Genomic DNA, 17,730 nt, shown 5'->3' on the forward strand with positions numbered 1-17,730 from the left:
GTGTTTAATAAGAAAAGGAGACTCTTAACTGTCATATAACTGAAATACATGAAGCAAGAATGGAAAAATCTGCACTGAAAGATTTCCTAAATTGGTCCCCTCAGTTTATAAAATTCTTAGAAAGTGTTGTTAAGAGATGATGCTATAGGGTTAGTCCCATGGCCCTGTCCAAACTTTTTTCTGTATGTGTCAACCAATTTTCAGCCTACACTGATTTTAGGCTAACATCTGTATCCATATTGTATTCTACCAGTCACTGTGGGTGACTGGTAGAATACAGTTTTCCTTGGAGGATCAAAAGATACTCCCCAGGTTAGTCAAGCAGCATGCTCTGATTTTCCAGGGAGCACATAGCTAGAAACCCCTATATGGATAGATACGGAATACTAGATACTGGATTTGTACTGAATATAATGAAATTGGTTCAAAAGCAATGAATCCATAGCATGAATCTGAATATGAGGGTGCAACAAGTTTTATGCTACGAAGGAGGAGGCTGGGGTGGAGGAGGTTAAGCTTTGCCAGCAGCAGCAGCAACGTGCTGCATAAGTATAAGTGCAAGCAGGAATTATGAATGGACTGCTGTGTTGAGAGAAAGAGCTGTGATTGGCTGTGGGAGCTGGGAGGCAAAAAATTGGGTCCTTCCACTCTTGATACATTTCCCCATATTAAGGATGTTTGTGCGTGCTTGTACATCACAGTGCTCTACCAAGTACTAAAAAGGTTTTTGTAAAGGAAAAATGCATCTTTCAAGTTTGGTCTTTCTTGCCTCATGTGGTTGTGAGTACAAATTTTGGCCTTAATTGACAATGATCCAAGGTTGAAATCCACAGAATAGACACAACATGGTGTTTAAAAGAACTTTCAGTGCAAGGGGGAGGAGAGAGCATAAAGGATATGAAGCTGTTGCTCTGAATAGTCAAATAACCCGCTGAATGAGAGTAAGAGATGTGAAAAATGCCTGTTCTGGGTAGGGATGGGTACCGAATTCAGTACTTTTATTGGTATCGACTGAATTCCATTGGTACTCCAGCATACTGATTCAAGTAAAATAAAACGGTACCATGTTTTGGTACCTAAACGCATTCTAGTGACTGCAAGAGAGTGGAAGAGTAGCCAATTTTCCATCCCGGATGCGAATGAGCATTGCAGGCACGTGAGTAATGACGCCGGTAGCTGCAAAATGAATCAACAAAACAAACATAGCTGATAGGAAGCGGTCCAAGGTAGCGCTCCACTTCTCAAAATACAAAGCAGGTTACGCTGCAATATTTCTGATTTATTTCTGATTTCTGATTTTGTAGGAGTGACAGAGCCACAGGCTCATCCTCAGTACTTATTTTCATCGCAGAATGAAACAATTTGCCACTTTCTAGTAATTTTTGCAGTAAATACAAATAGAATGTAACGCACCCTGTGTGTGACGTTAATGCTTCTGTGTGGACGGGTGCATGATTGATTGATGTGTGAGGAGCAGACTCTGCTCTTACCAGGGAAAGATGACATCTTAGCTTTGTTGGAAAAAGAACCGCATGAGGAAAGAAGATTTGCAGTACACGTAGTTCCTTTGATTTAGAAAGCTTAGTTTGATTACTTTCATTTGTCATACTTATATAGGTAAAATTGTATACCTTTATTTATTCATTTAGTTATTTTGACTCCATACTCTATTGTTCATTTGTTTTAAAACTTATTCACCCTCCATGGACCCCAACACATGTTTTTCCTAGAGGGGAAATTAAAGGAATAGAAGGTAGTGGGCTGGGTTTTAATTTGTGCTATATAAGGAAAAACCACTGGGTAGTTATAGTAGTTTAGGTTTACCATGTTGGAGTAATTTGTAAAAACACTTATGATGTTATATTACAAATGGTGTTTGATGTTGTTTTAAATATATTTGATATTTGATAGTGTTTTCATATAGCGAAATAAATATCTAAAATTCAGAAGTTTTGAGATTACATATATATATATATATATATATATATATATATATATGTATATATATATATATATGTGTGTGTATGTATGTATGCACCGGTACTGGTTCACAGGTACTGGGAATCGGTACCGTACCAGTTCAAATATGAAAGGTACCCATCCCTACTTCTGGGAAAGAAAGACTGACTAAAGTTTGGAGTAGTTTAAAATGTATTGACACAACATAAGTGTGTTGTATTTCTTTTGAAATTTGATGGTTTTGGTCTTAGGAACAAGCAAAAAAAAAAAAAGATGTGCAAAAGACTTTATTCTTCTTTATCCTAAAAGCAGTTACTTGCTGAAAGCTGCATTCCAGCAGTATAAAACATTCCCCACTGACTCAGGTTCTGAAATTAAAGACAAAACTCTGGGATAGGATAATTCAAAATAAAATTGAAAAGTAGCTACTTCCACAACAAAATTTCCTGCTCTTGAACTTTGTGATTTCAATAATGTAACCCCACAGAGGGAGATCAGCTTTCTCTAAAAGAAAGTTTGAGTCATCAGTAAGGAGAAAGAAAAACAACCCAAGAAATTGCTGTAAAAATGTCCTTGATCAATAAAGTACATAACACAAATAATAGGCAGAAAGTTCTAAATTTTTGGAACTGAAATGTTCATTCATCTTTCTACTGAAATTTAAAAAAAAAATCAAAATTTCCATAAAATTAAATAAATATATTTTTAGCATCTCATTTCATTCATTAGGTGTTTTGGTAACTGATAATCCACTTGAGGGCATTTCGTATCATTTATCAGATTGTATTCAGAAGTTTTTTGAGTAATTTATTGATCCTATTGATGAGATAGAGGTATCATAAAAGTATGTATCAAATATGCCACAACGGGCATTAAGGGGTTAACTTTATGAATGTTGGCTATCTTTACATGTCAGTTTTAGGTCTGAATTCTCCTTCCTGTTACTTGCCAGCAGCAAGTCATGGAGGCAGTCTTTCAAGGTCAAGTCCCAAATGTGTTTTCTCTTTTTTATTACACTTTCTTACCTTTCTGATTATTTTCTTTTATAAGAAAACTTGCAAGGACACAATATTTGTCAGACATAAAAGCATTTTTTTTTTATTTTTAATCAAAATATTCTTCTTTGCCACCTGTAGTCTGAATACAATTTTCAGTTGTACAGTTCTGTCTGATTTTTAGGGGTGTGAATCTCTCCTTCTCAAGACGATTTGATTCGAATCTGGATTCACAGACTACGATTCGATTCACTGACGATTCATTGAAATACAGGATGATTTGGTCCAAACTGATTTGATTCTGTTTGTTCTGATTTGATCCGATGCAATCTGATTATAGAATCAAAATAACTTTCTGCTTAAACAAAAATTAGCAATAAAGGGGAAAACAAGATAAAAGACGTTGATTTGATCTTATTTATAAAACAGACTAAATGCCAGGCCTCCTGTGATAACAGGACATATAACATATAAAGGTGCAGAACTGTAACTGAAAGATGTTTAGGCGATGACTAGTGAAACACATCCAGCTACCTAGCGAGCACCTACGGAGAACAGAATTCTCGTTTAAAGGCAAAAGGTCACTGCGGATCGTGTGAGATGACAGACGCTGAGCCAGAGCATGGTGGAACAGGCTATGAAAAGAAGCAGCAATTAATGAACCGATCTCTAATGTTAAAACTGGTCCAAAGAACGGTTCGTGCCGCATTTTTACCGATCCAGGGATCCGTGGACCAATGCACTCGGACCACTGACGTCAAGATTGGTTAACCGATCCATATCGGATTATCTTTACACCACTACTGATTTGGCATCAACTTAACAGCTGCAGGGTTTTTTTTCTATTTTTTTCATGTATATGTGGTAACAGTTTAATACAACATGTACTAAAACGCTTTGGGCAGAAACTCTTTAAGAAACTCCTTTTCATATATGTATAAAGCTGCTGGTTTATCCATTTAAAGTGCATCTTATTTTCTACCAAATTTTAATATTTTGTATTTAAATGGTATAAATTGATAAAGCATTTTCATTTTTGCAGATCCATTTTAGTTAATGCAGTGCTTTATGCTACTGTGTGTTTCGCCTTCTACAAAAAAGTAATATAAATGTTTTAGGTTGTCAGCTTCAGCAGCAGTGACTAGCAGGGATGTAGCTCAAATTTTACATGGTTTATGAGTTTTGATAATAATGAAATGTATCTGTGGCTCCCACTACAGGGGCCCAGACCTCAAAAATTAAGATCTGTTAAATTTGCAAAATGTACCTCTGATTTAGGGCCCAGAATGGGATTACTTTACTGGAGTTTGCATGGCTCTACATCTCTTAAAAGGGCTGAATTTACACTGCATTGCTGCAAGAGTTTTCATTTATACTGTGTTATACCAGCAAGAATATTTCTGTAGTGACTGTGGTTGAATGGTTTTCTATCACTGGCTGTAAAGCGTCCTTCTCTTTGCTTGTACCTTGATTCCTTTGCTGCTAATGGGATCCTCTAATTAGCCCATACACTAGTTGATGAGAAGTGGTCTCCCAGTGTGTGCAGAGAGACCCAGGCCTAATTCTGTCCCTTTTAAAGACAGTCATCCATCACTCTTCAAGGCAAAAGATGTGATACTCTCTCTGCCTTCTCTCTCTGACTCACTAAGTAGTCTCGCTCTCCCTCTCACCTTTTCTCTCTGCCTGGATTTTACTCTCCCTGGCTGCCTCTCTCTCATTTTGGCCCTCAGGGAGCCAGCTCCTGACAGCATCACAGAGAAAGGAAAAAAATGGGAAGTTAAAGTGTGTGTGAAATGTTTTAGTGTGTGCGCATCTCTCTCTCTTTGTCTGGCTGCCTTTCTGTCTTCCACCACCGCTCTCTGCTTCTCTCAGGATGCCTCCTCTTTTCTTACCTCCTATTTCAATTTAACCCACGTTCTGTTGAGGAGACTGTCTGAGAAAGTGTCGTTTCCAGTCAGTCAGTCAGCCATTTAAGCCAGAGCCAGGGTTTAGGGTTTGTTGTTCAGTTTTATATCTTTGCATAATATAAAAGATTTGAAGCCAGTTGCATAGATCGTGTTAGAATCTGGTTCTATATGTATACCAGGAACTGTAAGATAGTAGATGATAATAGAGATGGTAGCAGAATCAGATATTCCTAATAGAGTTAGGCAGAGTTAGCAGAGTTATCCCATCATGCCCTTGGACAGTGTCTAGATGTTTTCAGATGCATCTAATGGTGCTTATTAGAGCCTGACCGATATGGGATTTTTGGGGCCGATGCCGATACCGATACTGGGGGCTAAAAATCAAGTAGCTTTTAGTGGTGTTTACTGAGGTAAAACTTAAGAAGAAGGACAGGGGTTTGAGAGCAGAGAGATGCAGCTGACATGCAGAAAACAAGTGCCTTGTGTGAAAGCCGCACTGGCAGGAACCGGAGCTGACGCGCAGCACACACGAGCAGGAAAACGCGATCCCAGTCTGAAACGGGCATTAGTCCTCTACTCTGCTGCAGTCGAACTGTGCGAGGACGAGGCTGTCTGTGAGTGCTTAGGGATGGAGAGGGGCCCATGGCAGTGGCGCTGCTCAGTGAGAAGGACAACAACGATACGTGCTTTCATGTCAAAGTCTCCAAAACTCTCCAGTAACACCAGAAAAAGTTGCAGATTTGTCGCTAGTTGCTTTTTTGAAAAAGAGTCGCCAGAGGGGTCTGAAAACTCGCTAAATATAGCGACAAAGTCACTAAGTTGGCCACAGTGAGTGAGGGAGAGCTGCTGCTGAACTCTGCATCAGAGGGGGAGGGGACAAGCACTGAGTTCAGCATGGAGACACCACACAGAGCGACAGGAGCAGAGACAATCACCACAGAGCAAAAAAAGTTAATATATCGGCTACATTTTGGCCGATGTTGATTAATCTGTGAAACACTATAATCGGCCGATTAATTGGCCCGCCGATAAATCGGGTGGGCTCTAGTACTTTTATCTGTTTAAATGTGTGAAGATGCAGTCTGATGATCACTGCTAGTAATCCTTTGCTCTTGTTTCTGGTGGATTGATTTTGATGTTGATGTCAGACACTCCTGCACCTAGAGCAAAGTTATCCACTGTGTTACTGGATTCATTACAGTGGCAGGAAAGGTTTGTGAGCTGATTTTCATCCACAAGTGTTTTCCAACTCAGCATTTGTCTATTTGCTCCGTCGTTATCAGGAAACACCTGACTTTGCCTCGCAGGTGTCTAATGCAGTTGCAAAGTTCACTGCAATGTGTCAAAAGGAGAATTACAAAAACTTTAAATTTGCAGCCAAAGTGGAAGGAAATAACACAATGTTGTGTTAAAATATTTATTTAAGCAATATTCCCAATTTTTGTTGAATAATTATATAAACCTGTTAGTATGAAATTGACACTTAAGTTGTTCAAAATGATACACTGAGGGAGTAAATTACTAACACTAAAAAGAAGATTTTAGCTAGAGTAAGACTGGCTAGTGTTAAGAAGACTCAATTTAACTCTGAAACATTCAATAATGACACTTTAATAGTGTTAAGGTACCAAATCTCCATTAAAAGTCATATCAGCACTGTGGTGTGGACCCATATATACACTGTTAAAGTGTCAGCAACTCTGACAGTGTTCATTTGAGTATGCAGGTTTTGCTGTGTTCCCTTAGATTAACTGGTGTCAATTAAGTGGTGAAAGAGAAGCCTTTAGGATTTATTTTGTAAAAGAGAAAGGACATATTGTTAGTTAATGCTGGTTACACGTGAAAATGAGCAGACAGACATACAAGAACTATAACATGTACTTTTTAATATTTCCCAATTGCTCGTCATATTGTCATTGCATTACTAAACAGTGTTATTGCAGATATTATGCAGGCCTAGTTCAGTACACCATGAAACATTTTATTATGTTTAGATTTCTGATGGAGCAAGAGAGAAATAAAGACAATGTTTGTAAACGACCCTTTTTTAGATCTCACTTCTTCAGCAGTTTACAATCTGTTGACCCCACATTGATGCTCCCAGAATCCCCTCCCCCTATGGGACACAGCTGCATGATAAACAGGGGGCAGAGTTTTCTCAGAGGGTTCCTCCAGTCACATAAAGGGCGTTGTTTGATTTCTCCTTCACAATGACTCTCAAAAGAGTGATGAAGAAGCAAAAATAGCAGACATCCGGCACGACACGAGCGTCATCCTCTCAGCGCTCTGACAGGTGCTGTTCTTTCCAGCCAAGCAGCCAACAGAGAGTCCCACAAAGAGCTGCATGTTGGAGTATCAGCCAGGTCGATATCCTGAGGCGGAGACATATGCTTTTAGCTCCTGATTCACACGTCATTTTCTTCACACCCAAACAATAAAAAACATTTTGGCTGTCACCCTTCTTGTCATCTGCTCTTATAAGACAAATACAGCCATAAAGGAATATTTATTTTTACATGGTTTATGATGTGTTGCTGTTGTTTTATAACCACAGCTTTCCCTTATGGGTGTAAAGTTAGTGTGTGAATTAGCTATTTTAAGACTGGGCTATTCCTGGTAACATTGATAATGTCACTTCCCCTGACATATTACATCTTATGATACCTGTGGGAGTGTGTGTAGGCTTGGCTGTGTTAACGGTGTTGTCCTTTTAATCAGCACCCCTGGGTGCTTCCCCTGTAGAGCTGTCACAGGTTGAGTGATGATGGTTGAGCTGCCACTGGTCACACCATTTAAATCCTCTAGCAGGCAGGCAGGGGCAAGATTAGCAGCCTCTTACCTGTTGCCCTAATCAAAGGAATTACTGCTGCACCGCTGGATGTTACTCAGAATAACACACTCTAAAAATACTCACATGCTGTAGGAACACACACAAACATAGAAAAAGTAGAGGGAGCAGGCCTATCAGGTACTGTAGCTAACTGCATCCATTCTTCTTTGATGTTGTGTGTCCATCACTTAAAAATCTACTGGTTGTGGACGAGCTATGAGTTTCATGCTATCATGTAACCTATTAATATATTCTGTGCTGACAATAAACAAGGCCTACTTTAAAAGTTGCTGCATAAAATACATTATTGTATTACATTATTCCCAAATTTTCACTCATTAGTAAAAATACACAGTTGTCTCAACTGGAAAAATCTTTTATTTGATTTGAGCGGTCTTGTTAACCTTGCCAATAAGATGGATTTAGCAGATTCCATGTACATCATGAGCTTTTGAAAAGCTCCAGTCCACAACTTTTGTGCTGAACCAGACACTGTTTGAACTTATCTGCATCACTTAAGAAGAGTGATGCGGTAGCTATGGGCGGGGTTTAGTTGTACTTAAAGCTGGTTTTGCTATGAATGTATCCAGTGGCTGCTGCAGTGGCTATTAGTTCAGACGTAGCTGTGGAAAGTGGCACTTTAAATGGAACTGGACCACATTTCTTTTCAAACAAGAGCATAGAGCAACACTTAAAGCTTGACTTAACAGAGAAGACGGTTTTGCATGTCTCCTGAGCGGCCTTGGCATCAGTGTTTTTACTGAGATGTCTGCCATTAACACTCTACAGCAGCAGTAACCTGTCAGCTCAAAATTGGTGTATGCGTACATCACTTTATTTTGTCGCTCTGATTGGCCCATCATGAATGTGATGGGCCAATCAGCACTGTGTTCAGTTTTTTTGCCCTTAAAAAAAATTAAAAGAGATGTAACATTTACATTTGTATTAGTGTTAAATATTACAACCCTCCCTTCTCCCTCCGAAATAAGCCGTGTGATGGCTTACTCAACACGTTTATCACTGATTTAACTTCGCTGTGTCAGAGGTCCCTGTGAGTGTACAGAGCTACTGTGTTTACGGCTGCTTCTTCAAACATGTTTATAGCATTAGCCCGCCTACACTTCACATCAGTTACACTGATGCAAACAGGTGACGTGTGGCTTAATTGGCTGCACATTAATGATGACGTGACACATGCTGAGACTCAGAGTGAGATGCTGTCTGTCACATATCACTCTGCTATGCTAACAGAGGCATCAGATATGCATCATGTGTGCACTACAACACAAGGCATGCTTTTAAACTGGCACTGCTGCAAATATCCAGTGGCAGAAATTTTACCAGAGATGGTACTGATGCTGGTGTACCACCCCACACTAACAAAGTATTGTTTTTTAAATCTTATGTGCTTTAGTTTACCTACAAAAACGGTGTGGAGCACATTAACCTTACTTTTAGTGCTATTGGCTGTTCATTGTTGAAAAATATCTGCTAACTTCATTGTGGAACCTTTGACACAACGTGTAAGACCTTATGGCCCCACATCTAAGCTCTCCCACAGTCAGGGCTGTGCTCTCCCTGAGGGGATCCCACCAGCTGAACCAGTGTTTGAGACTTTTTCTAAATCATGCTTGCACTGGACAACATACCCTTATTTTAATGAGGTCTCCTCTATCTGTCTATCTGTCTGTTTACTTAGCTGTCTATCTCTCTCCCTCTGGATCCCACTGTTGAGTTCTCACCAAAATGCTGAGCAGAACATAAATATTGGTTTCTGCATACATGACGCAGCTTCCCTTTTTTGGTGTAGAGCAAGCAGTATCCAGTGATCCTCTCCCCCAGCTGAAGAGGCCTGTGAACAGCTTTCGGTCACTGAGGCTACTTGACATGTGGAATACTTGATCCACATAGGCTGTCACTGTGGGGGAGGCTCAGGAGAGGAGAAGAGAGGAGAGGAGAGGAGAGATAGGAGGCAGATAAATCCAAAGATGGGCTGGATTGAGTAGAATCAATAGTGAGTGGATCAATGACAGATTACCTGTTGAAGAAATGTCAATTCCTAAAAACAGTTCCTGATTAGGAATTGATTTTTTAGGTTGAAGTCTTTCACAAAGTCAATCACTTCTGGTAAAAGACCAAAATATATCATTGTGATGTGGTTGTTTACGCCTAGATGTTTCTACAGAGTAAAAAAACAGCATGGTAGGGTGTCTTCTGTTCTTTAATAATCCACATTATTATCACATAAGTATGGGCACTGTCTATTTATCCGTAGAGTGTCATATTAAGAAGTACTAAGCTTTTTGTTCTGTCTCACAAAGGCACTGAAGTGATTGCTATATAATGTTGTTTATTTACTAAATTATATCATGCCATTTTGGTAGATTATTCATGCTTCTTGGCAATCAATCTTAAACCATTGGAAGCTGGTTTATTTCCCTTTTAAATGGTGCCACATTTGTAAGGAACATGCGTTTGTGGGATGAGCAGCAGAGCTGAGTATGTGGGTAGCACCCATGAAAAATGTTCCAAATCTTTTCTGCCAATCAAAAACAGCTTGTTCTACCATTGACTCTTGTTTGGTGGTGTTTGGTGGATTGGATGATTGAAGTCTGAAGAAACAAGACATATTGGCAATTTAACAATTTATTTATTTAATAACAGAAGCCTCAGTAGCATGTGGAAGAACCATACACAGCCACAACAGCCTGGCACCTCCTCCTCATGCTGGTCACCAGCCTGGTCACACACTGCTGTGGGATGGCATCCCATTCTTCAGTCAGTATATATCACAAGTCAGCCAGTGTGGTTGTGTTGGTCACTCTGGCATGAACAGCACACCCAAGCTGATCCCACAAGTGTTCAATGGGGTTGAGGTTAGGACTGCTGGCAGGCCATTCCATCCTCTTCACTCCCAGATTATGGAGGTAGTCTCTGATAAATCCCGCTCTGTGGGGCTGAGCGTTGTCATCTTGGAGGATAGAGTTTGTTCCTAGACTGTGGAGATATGGGATTGCCACTGGTTGCAGAATCTCATCTTGATATCCCTCAGCACTGAGATTGACAATCAGGTGCAAGTCAGGCTGTTTAGCTTTGGCTGAGAACATTTGGCAATTTTTTCATGGGCACAACCCCAAACTCAGCTCTGCTGCTCATCCCACAAATACATGTTCCTTACAAATGTGCCACCATTTAAAAGGGAAATAAACAGGCTTTACAGCAAAGAAATAATCTACCAGGCACAAACTTTCTTACTTTTTGTACTTAATTTACATAAGACTGCCATGGTTTGTTGGCTAGTTTCTATAATTAAGTATAAGTATTATATACAGTGCCTAACAAATTTATTAGACCACCACCCAAAGTAAGGTTTATGCCACAGCTGCCCTAAATTAACAGCGTTGGTAATTACCAAAATAATTTTGTATGTTTTTGCAATGGTTAATACACCAATATGTACAAGCTCTTTAACCCAAATGATATTTTAATGCTAAAATATCATTATTATTGTTATCTATGAATTTTCAAATTTACTAATTTACAAAAGAACTGAAAAAAATAGTAAAGCACATTATTATTTCTTGATTAATATGTCAAATTATAGTTATTTACTTGCATCCCTGAACAGAAAAATGAGTTTTAGTGGTTGAATGTTATGCTTGATTAATTTCTGACTTCTCAGAGAAGCCCAGTGAGCCGGCTCAAATTTGGGTATAAAAAGGTGAATTCAGTTTGAAATTCCTGTTCAAAATGGTAAAACGTTGAGAGCTCACTGAAAATGAAAGAGTCCGCATTAAAACACTTCATGATGCTGGATGGTCTTTGAGACAAACAGGGAAAGACATAAAGTGTTCTCACAGTGTGGTGAAGTATGATTTGGAGTCAATTGCTGAGACTGGTACTTACAAAATGCGCCAAGGAAGAGGCAGGAAAGGAAAGTTAACAGAAGCAGATGTCAGACACCTCAAGATTTGAAATACTAGAGACAGAAAGAACACCACTGCTGATCTTCAGGCAGAGCTGAGTGCTTCTAGATCAGAGTCTGAGAAAGTCTCCAGAATGACCATAAGCAGACGACTGACGGAACAAGGCTTAAAGGGAAGAATAGCTGCTAAGAAGCCATTATTGAGGCCTGCAAACATCCAGAAACACCTCAGGTTTGCCAAGGAGCACAAACACTGGACTGTTGATGACTGGAAGAAGGTACTCTGGACGGACGAGTCCAAGTTTGAACTCTTGGGTCAGCATCGTTGTGTTTATGTCCACAGAAAAGCTGGAGAACGTTTTGATGCCAGATGCATTGCACACACAGTGAAACATGGTAGAGATTCCATTATGGTATGGGGTTCCATTTGTGGATACGGCGTGGGCAAATAAGTGAAAATCGATGGTATTATGAACAAGAACGTCTACCACAACATCTTAGTGGATCATGGAATCCCCTCTGGACTGAATCTGATTGGTCAGGGGTTCATATACCAACAAGACAATGACCCCAAGCATACTTCAAAGCTGTGCAGAGACTATTTGACCAAGAAAAAGGAATCTGAAGTACTGGAACTGATGGACTGGCCAAGTCAAAGTCTTGATTTGAATCCTATTGAACAAATTTGGGATTTAGTAGATTCAAAGATTGATCGCACAAAAGTTTCATCTAAAGCAAGTCTGTGGGGACAGCTAGAAACTATTTGGAACTCATTAACAAAAGAGACTGTTGAAAAGTACATAAAAACAATGGCAGCAAGAATACAAGTTGTTATCAAGGCCAAAGAAAGGCCATACAAAATATTAAGTTTTTTGGTTATGTGTGAAACAGGACTATTTAGTTGTTTCACTTTGTTGTTTGCCAAATAAATAACAATAACATTTTTAGTTTTAAACAAGTTTTTGAGAGATTTCTAAAATATTTATGTTTTCTCATTTTTATGACAAGTGGTCTGATAAATTTGTTAAGCACTGTATATATTATAAGTATAATTCATTAATATGTCCTTAAGGGCTTTCTTCCTTTTTACAGGGAAAATGATCAAAATAAATTAACCATTTCATGTTAAAAATCCAGCACAGCATGTCTTCTGGATGCTGTACTGCGACTCACAGCAACTCAGTTTTTTCTAGGAACTAAACTTTTTTAAAGCTAGAGTTTCACCAGTTCTCACTTACTGTTTGAATGCTGAATCATCTTCCTCTCCAAAACGATGCGATTGGCTTGTGTTTATAACATAATAGAGCAGAGTTATTAGTTTAAGACTGTCTTTTCAACACTCTGTGGCAGGCACAAAATGTTAAACAAGTATGCTGGCATAGCTGCTAGTAACATGCTCACAATGACATCAAATATTATGTCTACATTTTTTGTTGTCAGTCTTTTCATCCTTTGACAGGAGTTTGGCTTCATCATCAATAAAAAAAAAACCCTTTCTCTAAACAAGAAAATGTTTTAGCCATGCTGCTGGGTTACATGGATTAAATGAGGATCTGCTGAATTCATTATTCTTAACATTTTGGTAAGATGCAAATTCTGATTAATAGGGATGCACCAAAGCTGTTGTTGAACATCAGTGTGGCAGTCTCAAAATCACACAGTATGATAATACTTTGGTAATAAGTCCAAGTCAAAGTTGTTGAGAATCTCTAAGGATGGTCCCCCTGGGAACGGCACATCCTTCAGGAAATAGCCATTCAGGAAGTAATCAACAGAGAGCTGGTGTAAATGACAAAACAATGGGAATGTCAGGGTAGAAAATGTTTCCAGGATAACATCTAGCAGAGTGATAGCTGTGTTATTTCAAACTTAGTTTGTTGCGGTGTGTATTTTTAATCTGCTTGAATCTTTGCTGGATTAAATATTCTGTCAGTGAGGACATGTTTAAAGTGTTATTTTCCATATGTACACAGCAGTTGAGTCACTTTCAATCCTCTTAAAATATACCTTTAAGATGTGCTGTATGATAATCCTTAGGCAAACCGGAACAAAGGGGCCCACCGCCTGTCACAGGATACACTATTTTACCATGCTTACAAAAATAAACCTTTATAAGATAGCATAATCCAAGATGTAAATACACTCTGCAGAGAAGCAACTTATCCTCATTTAGTTGTTGAAATCCATGCTGCTGTGTCTACGCTTATCTGGAAAAGTTTATCTTGCAGAGGACTTGTTTAAAGAAGGCATTAGAGCCATAGTTCCTGTCCTGCATTGAGTAAAGCAGGATGGGGCTGTGGTGATGAGGTGAGGAGAGACACAAGCCCAGTCACAGTCACTGTTAAGCACAGGAAATGTGGAGGAATCTATCTTGTCTTTGTGCAGACATAAGGATATAAGCACACCTGCTAAAGGATTATCCTCATTGCTATCTTTAATTTTCCTCCTATTTTCATCTCTTCTCTCTGTCTCTGTCTTTAACCCAATCTAACCTTAACATTTATATTTATTGCTTTTAGTTGACTTTTTTTTATCTTAAGTGACATACCTACTGCTAAAAGCTTCAGCAGAGCAGATGCGGAGGTGGTGCCATTTGTCTGATTTGCCAGCTCATTTCCACTTCTATCTCTGATGAAGGCGGTCTTTCTTTAGGGAAGCAGCTTCCTATTAAAAGTTTATTAAGCAGAAGCCAGAGGAATGATTGAAAATCTGCACAAGCTTACTAGAAAGAGGAATGCGAGGGGGGAGAATGACTATACCCCTGTGTGTGCTCTGCTTGTATAGGTATGCTCTTGTTTGTGTGTCATTGTCTCCCCTGAAGGCATCACGAGTATCTGTAATATTATAGTAAATGTTCAAGATGAAGCTGAATAATGAAGTGAGCAGGGAGTTGGATACGTGCAAATTACACTTCACTAATTTCCTTTTTGCTCTGTTTGTCCCCCCCACTTCTTTCCTCTCTTACTGTGCCCTTTTCTCCATTATTTTCTTTCCAGAGTGGTCCATTGCTGTCCTCCAGTGTGTCCCCTCCCCTCAGTTTTCTGTCCCTCTGTCTGTTACCTGGTAAGTACTCTGACATTCACCTCCCACATATACAGTACAAAAGCTTTCAAGGTTTTCACTTCAGGCCTTTATGTTATCACCATTTCAGTGCCTCGCTTGAAAGCAGATATCTGTTGCAGTTGTTAAGCAGCAGATTTAAATGTTACTGTACATGGAAGGAGGTTGTGATGGAAAGGCCGTTTGTTGTTAAATCAGTGGATTAAAGCAACATGTAAAGAAATAACACAGAGGGGAAATTAAACAATATACAAATAACAGACTTGATTAAATAAGCTTGATTGAGGAACACAACATTGTATGGTTCTGTGCAATACTTATAGGGATTTTTGATTTAAAAAATGAGGCTGAAATAAGGCTATAATGAGGCTGAAATAAGGCTATAATGAGGCTGAAATAAGGCGTAGATGTGACGAGTAAGCTGCCTGAGGCCACCTTCAGGCTGAAATCTTCCGATTGACACAACCCCAGTCATGCTCTGGATGTCCTTCCACATTACCATCGAAATTAGTCTGTTGAATAAATAACAAAGTCCACATCTTTAGGGTTAGGGTTAGGGTACCATACAGGCAGGAAGTAGAGTTTCCAGGAGCTTTTGGTTGTGCTGTGAATCTCCCAATGACATGAAAACCTCATGGCGGTCTCCGGGTGTATCACCAGGGTTGAAAAGACCTGGACAAAAGAGATGCTGCCAAGCTTGTGCCGACATGTGGAGCTTGACTCACATCAGGCCCCATAATGAATCCTTAGCGCTCTTCATGCCTAAAAAATATACATACGACTGGGCCATATATCAGAAACATTATGAATATTGGATGTTTGATGATATATCAAGATAGATTACATAACAGAAATGGCCAAGGCAGTAATGCAGTTTTGCTTGAATGGGAAGAACAAGACCAAGTTCATGCCCACTTATTACTGCAAAATGGTGTCTACACTGAAGGGTGTTTATGCTGTTTCTTCTTTAAAAGAGCACTGCAGTATTTTTTCCCTCAAGTCTTACATAGTGGTATTATTGGTGGTCATTCTATGCTATTGAACAGTATGGTTTAAAGAACCAAAATTATTCCAATTAATTCTGCCAAAATCAAAACGAATGTGTATCCGTGGTAGAGCCAAAGTGTCTGTTACCCAGACAATCTTTGTAATAGCACTCAAATTTTAGCTTAAAAAATGTGGCTGCAGTGTTTGTGTTTTTAGTGATCTTTAGCTAGACTGATCAAATTTTGGGTAATTTTTCCGGCCACTGTAAAACCTATTTTGATAGTACCTAACAAGAGAAAACAGTGGCAGCCAGCTCGACTTATATCAACCCAAACTTGTTGCATGCAAGATTGGTTCAGTTTAAATGATCGTTTTCACATTTAAAGCTTATTACGCATAGACACAACATGATACCTCATGGTAGCGTTCTTTTGACTTCTGCTATCATAAGCTGATCTTGTTTAAGGATACAACTAGGGATGCATGATATTGTATTTTTTTGCTAATATTTGAAATGCAGGTATTTACAAATTTATTTTAGCTGGTATGGGTAGAAAAAAACGTTGTTTAGACCTAAAACCCAAGTCCTTAGAATACATTTTTAAGTTAGGGGACAAACAAAGAAACAATCTTCAGTCTAGTGATCTACGATACTGATTTTTTTTTCCAATATGCCAATATGTAAATGCAGTTCAGACTAGCTGGCTGACATTTTTCCAGGATTCCCACTGGTCACGGCATTCCCACAGGATTCCCATGGGATGGGAGTCATTCCACTATTCGATCACATGATTGGAATAGGATAAGAGAGAAGAAAGATTGCTTTTTCACTTTTTGGACCCAGGAGATGGAAGAACAAGTTTGTGCAATAAAGTCTTAGTCTATATTGTTTACTGTGTGTCGCACATCAAAATCTTTTGAGTTTGAATCTCTGATTCGTTTTTTTTCTTTTGTCTTTATAGTCTCATAACTTTTTTTTTTTAATCAAGTGACATTACTGCAGCACAAATATTCTTAAAACTGAAGTTTTCATGAAAAACAAGGTCATTTAGCACATCAGGCTTGATGTTTTAGAAGCTTTTTAAGACAATAATTCCTTGAGGGACTAAATGGTTGAAGAATAACTTGGGGTTTAGGGGGTTAAAACACACTTTAAGTGTAAGGAATAATGATGAATAAAGAAAAAGACTTGAGCTGATGTTGGTGTGTTGGTCCAGCCTAAAACTCCACTAACTTATTTTTTTGAAAGGACAATATTTACAGCTGATATAGGCCGATTTTTATAGCCAAAATGTCAGCTTTAATTATATGAAAACAATGTCATATGTGCAGACACCAGCAATTAACTTGTAAGCTCATATCTGATGGCTGAGTGCCAAGAACACCTGTTGACAAGTTGTCTGTATTTTAAATGAAAACATTTGTGCAGAACATGAATATTGTAACACACTAGCATTAGTTATAGAAAGCTGTATCATATGTATTCATCATGCAAAGTTAATTGTGTAGTTTGGTTCCTCAGTGTTTAAGTGTATGCACGTCTTTGGACCATGTCCACGCAGCTATATCTTCATGTACACAGAAAACCAGCTCTAATGTCCAATTCACAGTTATCTGTTATCAGCAGTTGCAGGGCTTGTTTACCAGAATTGGGAGACTAGGCAGATCTGTTTTTATGGCTGTGTGTGTATGGAGCATGTGGGGGGCGGTGGGCTCTATTTAGATGTTTGTATTCTGTGGTAAGGCCTGAGGAGGTGGTTGGTTTGGGTGGGCTTCTGAATCCTTCCTTTTCTATAAATAACCTCTACAATCCCATTCTAAAGCTGAAATTTACTTGTTTGTGTGTCCATGGTGCATGTGTGTGCGTCTTGATGACGCCACTGCAGCCAGGCGAGCTAGAGGCTATTACTGGCCGGCAGGGTTGCTATGGAGACCAATGGTGTCAGAGCAGAGCAACATCTGTGATGTGTTTGTCAAGAAAAGGTTTTCCTCTTTCTGTTTTTATCTTCTGTGTTCCCCTGTCAGTCTGCTGGTCAAAAACTCCTTGACTGGGAAAGACCTCATGAA

The 17,730-nt window shown here is 39.1% G+C and overlaps 1 protein-coding gene across 3 annotated transcripts in view; it reads left to right on the forward strand.

The window, feature by feature from the left end:
• The window catches only part of LOC121521920 (1-phosphatidylinositol 4,5-bisphosphate phosphodiesterase beta-4-like), a 109,696-nt gene that overhangs the window by 16,078 nt on the left and 75,888 nt on the right, over window positions 1–17,730 (forward strand). For all 3 annotated transcript variants that reach the window (XM_041806129.1, XM_041806128.1, XM_041806127.1), the window contains exon 3: window positions 14,613–14,679. The gene's annotated coding sequence lies outside the window, so the exon portion shown is untranslated. The remainder of the gene's footprint in view (window positions 1–14,612; window positions 14,680–17,730) is intronic.

Source organism: Cheilinus undulatus, linkage group 14 (assembly GCF_018320785.1).
Source record: "Cheilinus undulatus linkage group 14, ASM1832078v1, whole genome shotgun sequence".
NCBI lineage: Eukaryota > Metazoa > Chordata > Actinopteri > Labriformes > Labridae > Cheilinus > Cheilinus undulatus.